Source organism: Pleurodeles waltl, chromosome 8 (assembly GCF_031143425.1).
Source record: "Pleurodeles waltl isolate 20211129_DDA chromosome 8, aPleWal1.hap1.20221129, whole genome shotgun sequence".
NCBI classification, from domain to species: Eukaryota; Metazoa; Chordata; class Amphibia; order Caudata; family Salamandridae; genus Pleurodeles; species Pleurodeles waltl.
Window position 1 is genome coordinate 174,009,229 of NC_090447.1, and position 16,128 is coordinate 174,025,356.

General features: G+C 43.3%; 1 long non-coding RNA gene across 2 annotated transcripts in view; it reads right to left on the minus strand.

The window, feature by feature from the left end:
* Nucleotides 1-16,128, minus strand: part of LOC138249853 (uncharacterized) — a 128,373-nt gene that overhangs the window by 99,949 nt on the left and 12,296 nt on the right. For both annotated transcript variants that reach the window (XR_011194851.1, XR_011194852.1), the window contains exon 2: nt 148-208. This is a non-coding gene — a long non-coding RNA (uncharacterized lncRNA). The remainder of the gene's footprint in view (nt 1-147; nt 209-16,128) is intronic.

The window sequence follows — 16,128 nt, forward strand, 5'->3', positions numbered from 1 at the left end:
AGGGAAAGACGGCAAGACCAGCAAGCAAAAGAAAAACAGAAAGGATACCTAAAAGGGAAAAGCAAGGTAGTAGAGAAGGGACATAGACAGAAAAAAAGAAAGACAAGGGAAAGAAAAAGAAGGAAAGAAAACAGTGGCAATACTTACCTCTTCACCAACCCTCATCTGTGTTTGCTTTTGTCTCCCCCTGCGCCTCCTGAGTAATCTCCTGTGAAAAGAAGAAAGGAAAAGATAAAGATCCCAGGAGAAAATGGATAAGAAAGAAAACAGAGAAAGAAAAAAAAGGAATACCCAAAGAGCAAGAAAGTAACTATAGAACTTTTATTTAGCAGACAACAAAAACTTCAATAAAAATCATATATATACAGTATATATATATATATATATATATATATATATATATATATATATATATATATATATATGAATTACCACCTACGAATCTCCATTACTGTGCGCCTGTGACAGTGCCACAGAGATTTCTGAACACATCTGCCCTTGCTAAACTGTCGTTTGGAAAACATACCATCAGTCACCCTACCCTTCATGTTGTCACACACACCACATGCCAAATAGCTGTTGGCTACATGATGTACTGTCATGCATGGAAGTGATGGGAATGGATTGTCATGTAGGTTCTGTCAGCTCAGCCTGCAAAGACCAAGGCATGTCACATGTATCTCCCTGTATGGGTGCTAGTCTACATTGTAGTGCAGCAAGTGTGTTGATTCCTGGGAGACCATCAAATGTGACTTTGTAGCTTGGTCACATAGCAGAAACTGTACAACGCATGCCTTGGTTTGTTGGATGCCACATCCTTAGAATGGGCACATATGTCCAAAGGACTATTCTGTGGTACAGGTACATAGCACAGGACACCACCCCCTGAATTGGCATGAGCCTGCATTTGTTATGGCACATGTCCACACATGGACAGGGAAGACATTTTCTGTACCCACCATGCCAGTCCCTTCATAGTTACTCATGTGTAATGCTTGAGTTTGTACTCTGGCAGTTGCCTGTAGGGACTGTATGCAGAGAGTCATTCTCAAAGAGTGTGAATGTTTTGGCCATTCATGCCTAAGGTGTTTACCCTTCAGAAGCCACATAGGTGTGAAGTGTTTCATAGTGGTCCCATCACAGTCAGGTTGCTAGAGCAACCTTTCAGTAAGCTTGCTTAGTCATTGTACTACCTGAGCAGGGTAGTGGGGCAGTCTGAAGATGGAAACATATATGTCTGTAGTCATGTCCCTGTACTTATTGGCTTGTATGTTTAACACTTGGGGAGTATTGACAAACAGGAAAACCCTAGCTTGATGTTACTGACATGTATGTGACTCAAACATTTGAGATGAAACTTGTGATCAAGATCTCTTGATTTGTCTTTTGCATCCATGCAGGTCAAAACGCCCATCAGAAGGGATTATGGGGAGCCATCACCCTGGGGGTCCACAGTTGGTAGAGCGTCCACTGGTGGAAGAGTTGGGAGGACGTGAGATGCTGGGCCCGGACGATTAACCGATTAGATCATGACCCCCTAATGGTCCGCATTCTGGTAGTGGCATATTCGGAGCTTGATGGGCATTTCAGGACAGCACAGCAGCCACAAGGGGGTGAGTACAGGGCATATTACTGCCTGTCATATTGCTTATGTTCTGACAGCTCCCCCTGACAATTAGGGATGAGCCATGTGTCACCTGGAAGATGAGCGATTGTTTGTGTAGACATGGCATGTGATGCATACTGATATTCCTTGCCTATTGGCCCAAGGACCAATGACATGTCTTGGTAGACTCCACAAACCACTTGCATGATGACATTGGCTGTGTACATTGATCACACAGCTACTATTTGTTAATTTGTGTGTAATTTCTATGCAACAGACAACTACTCCTGAATGTTACAGGCCAAAGGTAAGTAGGTGACGGATAACTGTCCTCAGCCATGTTTCTGGGTAGATATGTACATATGCATCTGCCACCCAGAGGCTAGTTGTCTTCAGTGTATGATAAGTGCTGATACCTCATTGCAGTCTGTAATGTGAAGATGCCCAACATACATGTGACAGAGCTTCATTGTTCTTTGGGTGCAGCTATAGGCCAGTACATTTTCTTGGTGAGTGGGGAACGTCCATTGACATGATTTATGTGCCATCACTGTTGCCAACATTTCTTGTGCCTACATGTCAGCATGTGTCCCTTTCTCTTTTAAAAAACATTTGTAAGCTGCTGTTTCATGCTTGGTAGACCATGTTTATTAGATGATGTTTGTATTCCCTCACATATATCTGCATGGTAAACTGTTTTTGGAATTGGACATTTACAATGGGGGTAAATTTCATGTTGTGCCACAGACAAGGACTGCGTCACCACTGTTTATTGGCTGACAGATACCCTCACCCATCATAGCATGTCATTTGGCACGTACAACTGCAGTAGCAATGAGGGACATGACAGGTAGGCCTAGAGTTTAGAGCCACAATGTGAATATCTATGCCCTTGATGTGGCATAATGTGTAAAAGTGCACTGCACATGTGTAATGTGTATGGTTTGTGCCCTGACTGTTGGCCAGCATCATGGAGCGACTTGCAGTTATGTTGGAATCACTTGTGTTTAGGTACAAGCATTCATCCACAGACAGACATCTGGGTCTGCATGTGGATAATGGAGACAATGATGTAGCTTCTGTTAGAAATGGGGTCTTTGGTTGGCATTCAGGTTACCCCCTGTCCAAACAAGGACCCTCACTTTAGTCAGGGTAAAAGAGAATCACCCTCAGCTGACCCCTCGCTCACCTCCTTGGTAGCTTGGCACGAGCAGTAAGCTTAACTTCAGAGTGCTAAGTGTAAAGTATTTGTAACAACACACACAGTAATTCAATGAAAACACTACAAAATGACACAACACAGGTTTAGAAAAATAGAAAATATTTATCACCAAAACGACAACAATCCACAATACACAAGTCAAGTTATCAATTAAAAACCAAAAAGAGTCTTGATGTAATTTTAAACACAACGCTAATGCTGTTAGCATGAAAATGTACTTTGGGTGAGTTAAAAATAACCTCACACGGGCGAGTGTGCGCTAAAAAGGGCCTGCGATGCATCGATATCACTCACAAGCGAGACCTCATATTGTTACTCCGTTAGCCGGGTCAGCGTGCATTGTTTCTTCTCTCCACAGGAGAGCGATGCGTCGATCTGGTCAGCACTCTCGGGTCCAGGCAGGCCTTGCGTCGTTTTTACACGCACAACGGTGTTTGCGTCGGAAATCCAGCCGCATGATGATCCGAAAACCACGCAGCGTGGGTTGTGATCTCACCAGCCTCTGTCAGCAATGCTGCGCGTCGTTTCCCCAGCTCCAGGTGACGATCTTCCAATCACTTTGCTGGCAAGGCAAGGCAAGCATCGATTTTCAGCTGCGAATCCAGCGGCGTGTTGATTTTTCAGCTGCAGATCGGAGTTGCGTCAATCTTTTCCCCGCATGGCGGTCGGTGCGTGGATTTCTCACTCTTGGGCTGCCAGCTTCTCCTTTCAGGGTCCCAGGAACTGGATGGGCACCATTTGACAGAGTAGGAGTCTCTCCAGAGACTCCAGGTGCTGGCAGAGAGAAGCCTTTGCTGTCCCTAAGACTTCGAACAACAGGAGGCAAGCTCTAAATGAAGCCCTTGGAAAGTTCCTCACAAGAAGGAAGGCAACACAAAGTCCAGTCTTAGTCCTCTAGCACAGGCAGAAGTAGTAAACTGCAGGAGGGCTCCACAAAGCACAGTCACTGGCAGGGCAGCTCTTCTTCCTCAGCTCTTCAGCTCTTCTCCATGCAGAGGTTCCTCTTGGTTTTCAGAAGTGTTCTGAAGTCTGTGGTTTTGGGTGCCCTTCTTATACCTATTTTGCCCTTTGAAGTATGCCTACTTCAAATAAAAGTCTCTCTTGTTTGTGAAAATTTGGATTGCCCAGACCAAGCCCCAGACACACCCAGGGGGTTGGAGACTGCATTGTGTGAGGGCAGGTATAGCCCTTTCATGTGTGAGTGACCACTCCTCCCCTCTCTCCTAGCACAGATGGCTCATCAGGAAATGCAGACTACACCCCAGCTCCCTTTGTGTCACTGTCTAGTGAGAGGTGCAACCAGTCCAACTGTCAAACTGACCCAAACAGGGAATCCACAAACTGGCAGAGTCACAGAAATGGTTTAAGGAAGAAAATGCCCACTTTCTAAAAGTGGCATTTTCAAACACACAATCTCAAAATCAACATTACTAAAAGTTGTATTCTTAAAATGTGAGCTTGGTGACCCCAAACTCCACATGTCCATCCACTCCCAAAGGGAACCTACACTTTAATCATATTTAAAGGTAGCCCCCATGTTAACCTATGAGAGGGACAGGCCTTGCAACAGTGAAAAAAGAATTTAGCAATATTTCACTGTCAGGACATATAAAACACATTACTATATGTCCTACCTTAACCATACACTGCACCCTGCCCTTGGGGCTACCTAGGACCTACCTTAGGGGTGTCTTACATGTAAGAAAATGGAAGGTTTAGGCCTGGCAAGTGGGTACACTTGCCAAGTCAAATTTACAGTTAAAAACTGCACACACAGACACTGCAGTGGCAGGTCTGAGACATGATTACAGAGGTAGTAATGTGGGTGGCACAACCAGTACTGCAGGCCCACTAGTAGCATTTGATTTACAAGCTCTGGGCACCTACAGTGCACTGTACTAGGGACTTACTAGCAAATCAAATATGCCATCATTGATGATCCAATTACATACACATTTTGTATAGGAGCACTTCCACTTTAGCACTGGTTAGCAGTGGTAAAGTGTCCAGAGTAACATAAACAGCAAAAACTGAGTTCAGCACACATTCCCAGTTTGGGAAACAGAGGCAAAACGTTAAGGGAGAACACACCAAGGATGAAAAGTCTAACAGCTTCCAACTGGGCAACATGTTGAAGGCCTTCTACAAGTACTTGCAAATCTCAGGGCCTCTCCAACATCCAAGGGACTAATGCCATGTATTGATGCACTCAGAGTATGTCATTGTAAGGGGTGCCAGACACTAGTGGTGGTTATCCTGGGGATTGGGGATTCGCCATGTCGTGGATTTAGGGGGCATCTCTCCCTGCCATAATGCACATTTCCATGCCACATGTGTGGACTATCTGAGCAACATTAATACTACCTCCATGATTCTATTGGGACAAATATCATTTGGTGATATGTTTTCAGTGAGACATTAGTATTTCCATGTCACCTTCTCCAAGCTATTGTGCTTTTGTCATAAACATGGCAGGATTTTGTAGCATCATTTCTTATTGTTGAATCTTCATGTATGTGACAAATAGATGTGTGCATGACCTTGTGGGGATCTGTGGAAATGCATTTGGCATTGACCTACTATTGTATGCCAACAGATAACTGAGGTCTGCTCCATGGGGCAAAGCTTTGTGGGTGATGGGTCTCCTACTTGTTGAACGGTTATTGTGATTGCACATCTTCAGCCATGTAATTGTAGTTGCATGAGATCCTGAATTTCCTGTGGGCAACTGTTGACAGTTCATATGGCATGCATACATATGCTATGGCACAGGTATGGGCCACTTAGGTAGAGTTTGTTGCTGGGGCCTACTTGATATCATGGTATTGTTTGTTAATCAGAGCTGTTGTTCAAGTGTGATCATGGACATGTGATGACCCTATTTCTCTTTATATTTGCAGCATGAGCACCAGTAAGCAAAGGAGATGGGACACAGCCAAGAGGAGAACTGGCCACCGGACCTCGGATCAAGGCACGATGGACAAAGAGGGACCCTGTGGCCTGGAGGGCAAGGGGAGTGCCATGGGGGAGACCGGAACATCCTCATCATCATCAGATTCTTCCCCCAGTAGGGACTCCTTAGTGGTGGAGGACCCATCAGGACATCCCCCCTCTACCATCTTTGTCCGCCACCCCCTGTTGTTCCCAACCCAGTTGGGCAGGCCCACTCACCCAAGAGAGTAGGCATCTCCTTTGCCAAATGCACCTCCACCCCAGCCCCTGTTACCTCTGCTGCCCTGAGTAAGGAGGCTCATGACATCCTGAGAAGTATCTCTGAGCGTCAGTCAGCCATCGTGAATGCCATCCAGGGACTGGCAACTTGGTTACAACAAAGAAATGCATTCCTGGAAGACATTCATAGTGCAATTGCTGGCCCACAGATATCTTTTCAGGCTCTGGCCTCCTCACTGATGGCAGTCAGTCACCCCTCCCCCACAATCTGTCCCCCTCCAACTCCCTCTTCCCAATCCAAATCACCCTTTCCCTACTTACCCAAAGCACACAGACAGATGTGCAGAAGAGCAGCACACACAAAAACAAGCACCACAAAGCACACTGGCATGCAGGCAACCAACAGCCACCCACAGACACAAAAGTCATCACTTCCCCAGACACCCCCACCATTACAGACACAACATCATGCATACCCACAGGCACCACACCAGCAGTCAGTGACACACCCACCACATCCAGCATACTCACAGACACCACCTCAACAGACCCTCAGACATCCATCACAAGCACCATATCTGCAGATACCACAATACACACAGACATTCATCACATCCAGCATACCCACAGTCACCACCCAAACAGATACACACACATCCACCACTCTAGCAGCACCACCTCTCGGACCCCCAAGACACACAAACACACTCACTCACCCATCCAACAGACACCAACCAAACACAAGAATACTTCCCAGAAGCAAAACACCTATAACATCCACAGCAACATAGCAGACAACCACTCCCTCAATCTTCAAATCCCAAACCCCTTCAGATGAACATCCCCATGTTCCTAAGAAGGTTTTTATGTTGGATACTGACCTTTCCCTGTTCCCTCTACCACCATCCCAAACCCAAGAGGCTCCGACACAGCTCCCAGCCCCACCCTTCCTCCTCTAAGGCCTGCCCTCCCTGCAAGCACCCATACCTCTCCCCTTAAGAAGAAGCCCGCCACTCCCATAAAGCAGACCACGCCTCCCAAACCCAAAAGCAACCCACCCTCCCAAATCCAACCACCCCCCCTTCAAGGAAGATCCCTGAGGTGCCTACCTGCCCAATTGATGCCCCTTCCTGTGGAGGTTACCTGGCAGTTAGGAGTCAAGTGTTGGCACAATACTTTGCTATTAGAGACAAATATATGGACTGGCCAATGCCCTTGGACTATTTGAATTCGTTTTTGGAATAAACTTAAATAGTTGTCTTTTTCATTTTGTTTGTCCTGCAATTCCTTTTCTACCTTTGTGTTGTTCCTGTGTAACTTGTGTAGTCTGCCTACAGTTGTGTGTGTTTCAGCCTGCTTGCTGATCCTTTTTCTGTTGTTTGTAGAATCTGACTTTGTGGACAATGCTGGAATCCCCCAAGACAAGGGTATTTGCTGACTGTATGGATATGTGGATGTTAATACAATGGTGGGGTCATGGCATTGTTTACTGTTTGTTATTGTAATTTGATCTTGTGTTGTCCGATGTGAGCATGTATGGTGTTAGATTTGTCCCCCTGCTATGGATGATGTATTCCTCTGATGTGTGTCAGCTTGAGTTTTGTTTGTGCAGACATTGGGTGTGATCAGTTGTGCTACCTTTGTTTGCAATTGACTGTGTATGTGTCTATTCAGTTATGTGTACATTGCAGCTACTTATTGTAGATGTATGTCCTATGCAGTTGGAGTTGTATGTGCTTTGATAACGTGCACTTCCATAATGTGCAGATAGGCATGCCATTTGGGTCTAGTATTGTTTGTCCCAGAGATACCTGAAAGGCCAGTTCCTGTGCAATATTAGTTTTATAGGCAGTTGCAATGTGTGTGTCTCAGTTCAGCCTCTTTCCCTGAGTGCACCTGCTGGTCCCATCTCTATTGTGCATGTATTATTTGAACAGTGATCTTTGTATACTTGTTCTCTGTATATTGTGCATGCCAATGTCCTTTCATTGTGTTGCAGTGTGTGTGTGCGTGTGTGTGATGTGTGTGTCCATTGCAGGGTTGTTTACTAGGAGTGGTGTTTGTGTTCCATGCCCCATCCATACATATGCATGTTGAATCTGAGTACGGTCCATGGCATGTACGGAATGTGAGTGAGTTGTATGTGTATATGTGATGTTGGTGTGTTGCTGTTCCTTCACTGTACCTGAGATGGACAGGCGTGTGTTATTGTGTAGTATTGCATTGCAGTGTGAATGACCTTCCCAAAGGGGGCATATTGTGATTGTGAATGTGTCCTTCTTTATGTATGATTCTGAATGTGTACACATTGGCACATGTACTTGGTGCCCATTGCGTGACCTCCATATGATGTGGCTGACGGTGCAATGATCTGTTGTTATGGTTAATGAAACAGGTAAGTGTGTGCACATACAGTCAGTTGCCCCCATGGCGGCGTGGATTTTGTGCTCCATCGATGATCAACAATAGTGGCAAGATGTGTGTGATGGGGTCCAAGGGGTACTGGACTTGTGAGGCTGCCTGCAGTGAATGTCTCCCTTTATACTGTCTGTTTCCACCAGCAGTACGTGGTGGTGAACCTCCATGGTCACATTGGCAGTGTGCAACCTCATAATGTGTCTGGTGGGAACACAGGCTCCACCGACCTGTCTGTTCTGCGTCGGGACTGGGGAGGTCTATGCAGCCTGGCTATGCCAGTGGGACCACAGCAGTCTTTGCTTCATAGGCCAGCTTGACTCATAATACGGTGGTCCAACCGTCAACCCAACGGTGGTCCATCCGCCACCACTGCCATGGTGGTCGATGGACCGCCAAGCTCATCAGGAGGCCCCTAGTCTGAAGTTTTGTATTTTTAGGACCTAATTATATATAGTCTCCCTACTCCAAAACACATTGCACCGATTTGGCTCTGGGTATTGTTCCATATTGTTGTGCAACTTTGAGGCCATTCGCTGAATTATATATGTTCCATATTATTGTGCAACTTTGAGGCCATTCACTGAATTATAAACAAATATTAATTTGTAATATTTTGCCATATCTTGGAATACAAGAGCAAATTGGTTTTGCACAGTTCTGAACAGTAAACAAGATACCCCTGGTAATAATCATATGATTATGGCACTATTTACACTGCAATTGTGTGTACATTTTGAATCCATTATGATTGTCTCGTGTTACTCGTGCTTTCTAAGCTTGAAATTACATTTTTCCATTTCTATATGTATTTTGTGTAACATCTATAAGAAATGTCCCTTTTATTCTATTTTTATTTCACATTTCTCTGTTAAATAAGTTAAGATTACATAAGGATTATGGGCAAATCCATTTTAGGTAAAGCATACAACCAGAAGCTGCTCGGAAAGTGAAACGCATCATGGCCAGATGTATAGTGAATGGTCGCAAATCTTGCCATTCGCTAAATCGGAGGATTTTAAACTTCTACAAGGCTCTTTTTTAATATACTAAACTGATTTTACAATTTGATAATCTTTTAATATGGATGAGGTAGGTTGGTTTTTACGAATTTTCATTTTACAAACTGACCTAATAGTGCATAGCTTCTTTTGCAGAATCTCTTATAACCCACAAACGTTGGTGCGAAATTTGTGACCACTTTTTGAGAATCCAATATCATGATATCTGGCCCCTATTTCTACAACCTGGTCCTAACCTATCTGCAAGAAAGCAGGACTCACAGGAAGGAAAAACCTACAGAACTATTCTCAAGTGATAGCATACTAGTGAACTGCTTTTGATACCCATTGCTCTCTTCTGACACATATCGAGAACGCCAGCTCATTCTGTGCCTTCACACACCTTAAAGTATATGCTAATTGAGATACATTTTCATGTGACCGAATAACCTCCTTGTTTCTGCTCTCTTTATTAGTTTTTCTCATTCCTCTATTGCTCCACTCACCCTATCTTATGTGAACTTTTGTTTCTTAGGTGATGCCCAGCTTCATGATTTAACTATAGTCCATAATTCTAGCGTAATTACATTCTAGCAGCTACTTTCCATGTTTACAACTGGTGCACTCTGTTGTGTTTTGCTGACATCCTTCTCGTTTCGATTGTTTATACTCTGTAAAGCAACTACTGTCCCTGGACCTGAACATCTTTTCATATCTCAGGATTCGAAAGTAATCTATCGTTTAGGAGCAATCATCAGAGCGATATTCCTAATTATTGCGTCCACCCACTGCATAGCTTTGTGAACATGCTATACTCTATTCAATGATTACTCCCTGTTCCTAATGCTACTCGTTTAATTGTTTCAGGTCAATGCTCCCATTTCTCCTCCTGTTATCCTAAACTCAAAGTACAGCGTTTTAGGACTCTTACTTTTGTTACCTTCACTACAGTTACTGAAATTACTTTTGTCTATTTCTCTGGAATTGGTCCACTCAATGTTTTTCACATCGTCATTTTTGGAACGCGTTGCAAGGTGCTCTAAAACGCTCTGTCCTGTGATGGGAAGAATGCCTTGGTCAGCGCTCTGAGGCTGGTATGGGGTTATACCGAGCTATAAACCTAAACATAAATACATACATTTTAATGTAATCACTTCTCCTAGGTTTCTAAATCATGCATCAAAATAAAGCTTTTGACAATGTTTTCACAAAAAACTCGTATTTGGAAATTATATCTTAGCGTTTATGATCATTTGTTTTAGCAGCAAGGGGGTACATGGTAATTAGTAAAGCCAGCATGTCAATCGCATCTTCTGCTCAAAAAATGTACTCTGATGTTTTTGCAACTAATGTTTTTAATATGCCATTGTACCTGTAGTAAAAGACTTGGGCTGTGTTAGATGATATGAGTTAATGGATTACTCATAGTAAAAGCAGACGATAATACATACTATTGATTTAACAGAGTTAAAAGTGTCTTTCCAAAGCAGGACAGAACTGAACGATTTTATCCAGCAATTCTATCTCCTGAGGAATTCACGTCTTTAGAAACAAAGTGAACACTTTGTTATGAAATAATCTGAATGGATTCTCCATGCATCCCCCACAAGGATTGCACATTTGACCTTGGCTGGTGTTGTACCGGTAAATATACATGTCATAGGTCTTTCGGGTGTGGCAGGCAGCGTGAGTGTCTACTTCTAGGTCATGGTACTGCGGCTCAAATATTAAAATACCTCTTACAACATTCGGAATACTAGTCACATATAATATTTGGTAATAAAACATATGTGGTAAAGAAAATATGGACAATAGAAACAATGCCATTCGTAGTGCGGTGTGGCCGGTGCCGCTGAACAGGGCGCCCAGATGGGCGCCGGAGGGGCAAGCTACAATTTGAAATATTTTATGGGGTTAAAAGCACCTTCTAAAGAGTTGTGTGCCGGTAAAGCGGCACGGAAGGATAATGTTCCTGCTGCATAGTATGTGTGACATGCAGATCAGAGAAATGTTTTTTAATATAGATTGCTCAGTGGGTGACTGTTTTTGTCAAAGATTCTTTTATCGCTTCCAGTTCATAAATTATAATTCTTCCAATATATGCCTCAGTGAGCTTTGTACTGACATCAAAGAGGTGCATGCAAACTGCATGCCTTAAGTGTAAAACGTTTTTCCCCAGTCATTTGTTAATCTGTTTTAAGAAGGGTTCGTTTAGGTAGAAATAAAGTCTTACTACTAAAAGTCAACCTCAATCACTGTGTAACATTTTAAAGTCTGAGATTGTCTCCTCTCGACCAAGCATTATTAAAATATACTGCCTAACCGAATGGATGATATGTAACCCTTAAACTTCGTAGTCCTCATTTCCCATTGTAACATTTCCTAAAAAATGATTTACACATGTGTATGATTCATTGTCTCTGTATAATGTGTGTGATGTGTAATGTGCACTGGAATCCTACACTGGCATGACTAGGGCTATAAAAGAAATTAAGTACATGTGAGCTAGTGGCTCTGGAGAGATGAGGGGCACAAATGGATCGTGGTTAGTGAGGCAATTCATGAAAAAGGAGGTCGCTGGGGGGTGCCACAAAGATTTTCTCATGTGGCACCATCAGCACCAAACCGGCCCTGCACAGAACACTCAAACACAAGTTATGTAAATTACTCCTCTGCTAAATGTGTACACTCAAACACAGTGCATTGAACCATGGGGGGAGGGGGGGTGCAAAGTAATTTACCAACCAATAATTATTTCAAATGTGTGTCATTTATGTGTAAAAAAAATGCATTACATTTATTACAAAATGTTTTGAAATATCACCCAATTTTCAATCAATATTATGAAAAAGGTAAAAGAATCATGTTGAGGACAAGAAGCTATTACCAAACTCACAGTGATATTTGTTTCAAAAGAAAACAGTCAAGATTAATAACAAAATGCAATATGAGTATGTGAATGTGACTTGCGATAAATCTCGTCAGCTAAACCAGAAAACAGCAATAATATATTAAACAATATTCCTTGTTTGCTGTAGAGACAGCGAATTCATGTTGACGTTTAGTCCTAACAAGGTTATAGGTAGATGAACCATCTTTGATAGATTCTTGTTGTGATTAATCTCTCCGGGATTTCAGTTATTTGTTTTATGCGTTTAATTCATGCAAGACGGCCTCAGGTAGTCCTTCCCCACCTATCAGCCACATCAACTGACTTAGTATGGAATTCCCATTTGGAACCAATAAATAACATTCTAAAAATGGAATATATAACATTCTTGAGCTGCTAGCTACTCCAGCTGAAGCTATAACACCCCCCCTTACAGATAAAAATACACATTGAATAATGTGAAGTAAACATTATACACAAATATAATGGATAATGATCCAAACAAAAGATATAATCAATGACTTAGAAGCAAGAATATGTCTTATGAAATCTTTCAAGTAGTCATTTGTTTTGTTCAACCTTTGTGTCCTCCTAGGTTCCATGTCTTTCCCTTCTGAACACCATCTCTGTTCTCTCTGCTTGGCCTCCACTTCTAGCCCTCTCTCACACACATTTTGAGGCACTTGTCTAATATTCTTATGCAACAGCGCACCATCCTCCATTAACATGAAACGCCATCCTTTAAATTCACAGTGCTAGCATCTCCATACCTGTTAGAAATGGACTCTTTGGTTGGCAGTCAGGTTATCCCATGTCCAAGTAAGGACCCTCACTATAGTCAGGACAAAGGAGAAACACACCTGGTTATTCCCCACTTACCCCCTTGGTAGCTTGGCACAGGCAGTCAGGCTTAACTCAGAAGCAATATGTAAAGTATTTGTACCAACACACATAGTAATACAGTTAAAACACTACAAAATGGACACCACACCAGTTTAGAAAAATAGGTAATATTTATCTAAATCAAACAAGACCAAAATGACAAAAATCCAGCATACACAAGTTAAAATATGAATTTTCATAAGAATAAGTTTTACTTTATAGAAAACAAAGGAAACAATGATTTTGCACAAACTGCCTGGTTTGCAGCAAAAATAAAGCTGCATGGGCTAGTTTGCATCGGAAAAGTCAGTGATGCATCAATTACTTTCTCGCAAGGGTGGCCGAGCATTGTTTCTTTCCGGTCAGGTCGGCGATGCATTGTTTTTCTCCCTCGAAAGAGAGCGAGGCGCTCATTTCCAGACGGGGCATCACGGATCAGCACAGAGACGGGATAACTTTGACCCAGGGATGATGCGTGGAAAATCCGGTAGCACGGTGTGAGAAAACCGAGCGGCGTGTGGTTTGCGTTATTATCAGCAGCCATAAGGGATGTTGCGCGTTGTTTCTCCAGTCACAATGCGTCGATCTCCCAGCCGTGATGCAGGTGGAGCCTCGATTTCAGCTGCAAAACCAGCGGCGCATCGTTTATCAGCCGCGTTGCAGAGGGTGTGTCGAAAATTACCCTGCACGGAGTTCTGTGCATGGCTTTTCAGCTATTGTTCTGCCAACTTCCCCTTTCAAGGACCCAGGGACTAGATAGGGCACCACTTGGCAGAGCAGGAGTCTCAGCAGAGAGTCCAGGTGCTGGCAGAGGAAGTCTTTGATGGCCCTGAGACTTCAAAACAGGAAGCAAGCTCAGTTCAAGCTCTTGGAGATTCTTCTCTAGCAGGAAATGCACAACAAAGTCCAGTCTTTGTCACCTTTCACAGGCAGAAGCAGCAACTGCAGGGTAGCCCAACAAAGCACAGTCACAGGCAGGGGCAACACTTCTCCTCAGCTCTTTAGCTGTTCTCTTTGACAGAGGTCCCTCTTGAATCCAGAAGTGATCTCCTTTTTAGGGGGTTTGGGTGGAATACTTATACCCCTTTCTGCCTTTGAAGTTGGTAAACTTCAAAGTGAATTCTCTCTTGTTTGCAAGATCCTGCCTTGCCCAGGCCAGGCCCCAGAAACACACCTGGGGATTGAGACTGCATTGTGAGAGGGCAGGCACAGCCCATTCAGGTGTAAGTGACCACTCCTCCCTCCACTGTAGCACAGATGGCTTATCGGGATATGCAGGCTACACCGATACTCCCTTTGTCTCACTGTCTAGAGGGGATTCACAAACAGCACAACTGTCAAACTGACCCAGACACAAACAGGCAGAGTCACAGAATGGTTAAGGCAAGAAAATGCCCACTTTATAAAAGTGGCATTTTCAAACTAACAATCTAAAAAACGAATTTACTAAAATATGTATTTTTAAATTGTGAGTTCAGAGACGCCAAACTCCAAATTTCTATCTGCTCCCAAAGGGAGTCTGCACTTTAAATTTATTTAAAGGTAGCCCCCAGGTTAACCTATGAGAGAGATAGGCCTTGAAACACTGAAAAACAAATTTAGCAGTATTTCACTGTTAAGACATGTAAAACACGTCACTACATGTTCCACCTTTAACATCCACTGAACCCTGTCCATGGGGCTACCTAGGGCCTATCTTAGGGGTGTCTTGCATTTATAAAAAAGGAAGGTTTAGGCCTGGCAAGTGGGTATACTTGCCAAGTCGAATTGGCAGTTTAAAACTGCACCTACAGACACTGCAGTGGCAGGTCAGAGCCATGTTTACAGGGCTACTCATGTGGGTGGCACAACCAGTGCTGCAGGCTCTATAGCATTTGATTTACAGGCCCTGGGCACCTCTATTGCACTTTACTAGGGACTTATTAGTAAATCAAATATGCCAATCATGAAAAACCAATTACACACACATTTTACACAAGTGCACTTGCACTTTAGCGCTGGTTAACAGTGAAAAAGTTCCCAGAGTATCAAAAACAGCAAAAACAGAGTCCAGCACACATCAACAACCTCGGAAGAAGAGGCAAAACATTAGGGGAGACCACACCAAGGATGCCAAGTCTAACAGTACTGCACCACCTTCCTCAAATTACAATGTTCTTCATTTCCAATATCACAAAATAATGATGCACCTCCTTTACTTTGAACAGCCTTCAATTTTTTTTGTCACTCAAAATCCTACCTGGCCTCACCTTCACATAGCCTCCCACCTGAATGTTCCTATCATATCTCTTTCCACTCTTCTTCATTCCATCATAACATTCAATCCCTCCAACATATTCAGTCCCTGTGCCTCACAAACACCTCATGCATGCTGGAAGTAACTTAGAACCTCCTTTCCTTCTCCTTTTTAACGGAAATGGTACTGGTTCTCAATTGTGTGGTATGCCCATACCAAACCCACTACCATTGATCTAACATCACTCCTTCTTGTCACCGCCATTTGAATAACTCCTTTCACCATCAGGTTGGCTCTCTCAACAACACCATTAACCTGTGGGTTGTATAACATGGTGTGAGAGTGTTTGATACCACCCATTTCCAAATACTTATTAATTTCTTCAGGAACCAATTGCGTCTCATTGTCTGCTATAAACATACAAGGATAGCCTTCCTCTCTGAAAGTTTACTCTATGATGGTTGTTCTGGTAGTGATTTCTCTAAGAAACTTTACTACCAACCATTTGGAGTGGACATCCACCATCACCAAAGCAAATCTTAATTCTCCTGCCAAGCTTCTCAATGGTCCTATAAAGCCGATGCACAGAGTATGCCACACTTTTCTTGACTCTTCAATCACAACTCCACATGCTTGATTGCCCAATTTCAATCTTTTTTCACTGTCTTTTCAATCTTTGCACCACTCCACCTACACCTCAACATC